Consider the following 558-nt stretch of genomic DNA (forward strand, 5'->3'; position numbering starts at 1 on the left):
GTGACCAGGACCCGGACCTAGACCTAGAACCAAACATAGACCTAGCCTCAGACCCAAAGTTAGAGTGGAACTCGGGCCCGGACACGGTCGCGTACCCAGACCGGAACTGATACCCGGACTTGGACCTAAATCTCAGACCCGATCCCAAGCACAGACTTGGACCTAGATAGGTATTCGGATACGAAATTTGTCTTGAACCAAGACCTAGACTGTGATCGTAATGCTGGACCTAGATCTGGACCGAAATCCTGACCAAGACCCAAACTTGGACCCGCACTCGGGACCCGAACTTGGACCTGGACCCGAACCTAGACCCAGATCAGTGTCCGGACCTGGAAACAAACCCGGACACAGACTCGAACGAGAACTCAAACACCCACACCTAGAATTAGACCAAAAGCTAGACCCGGACCCGGACCCAACTCGAACCCAGACTAGGATCAGAACAAAGGACTTAGACCCAGAACTGAATCCAGACTCAGATCAGGATTGGACCTTGGGACTCGGAACCAACCTAGACAAAGACCCAGGACGTGAACCCACACCCGGAGCGTGATG

This window comes from Cannabis sativa, chromosome 2, assembly GCF_029168945.1.
Source record: "Cannabis sativa cultivar Pink pepper isolate KNU-18-1 chromosome 2, ASM2916894v1, whole genome shotgun sequence".
Lineage (NCBI taxonomy): Eukaryota > Viridiplantae > Streptophyta > Magnoliopsida > Rosales > Cannabaceae > Cannabis > Cannabis sativa.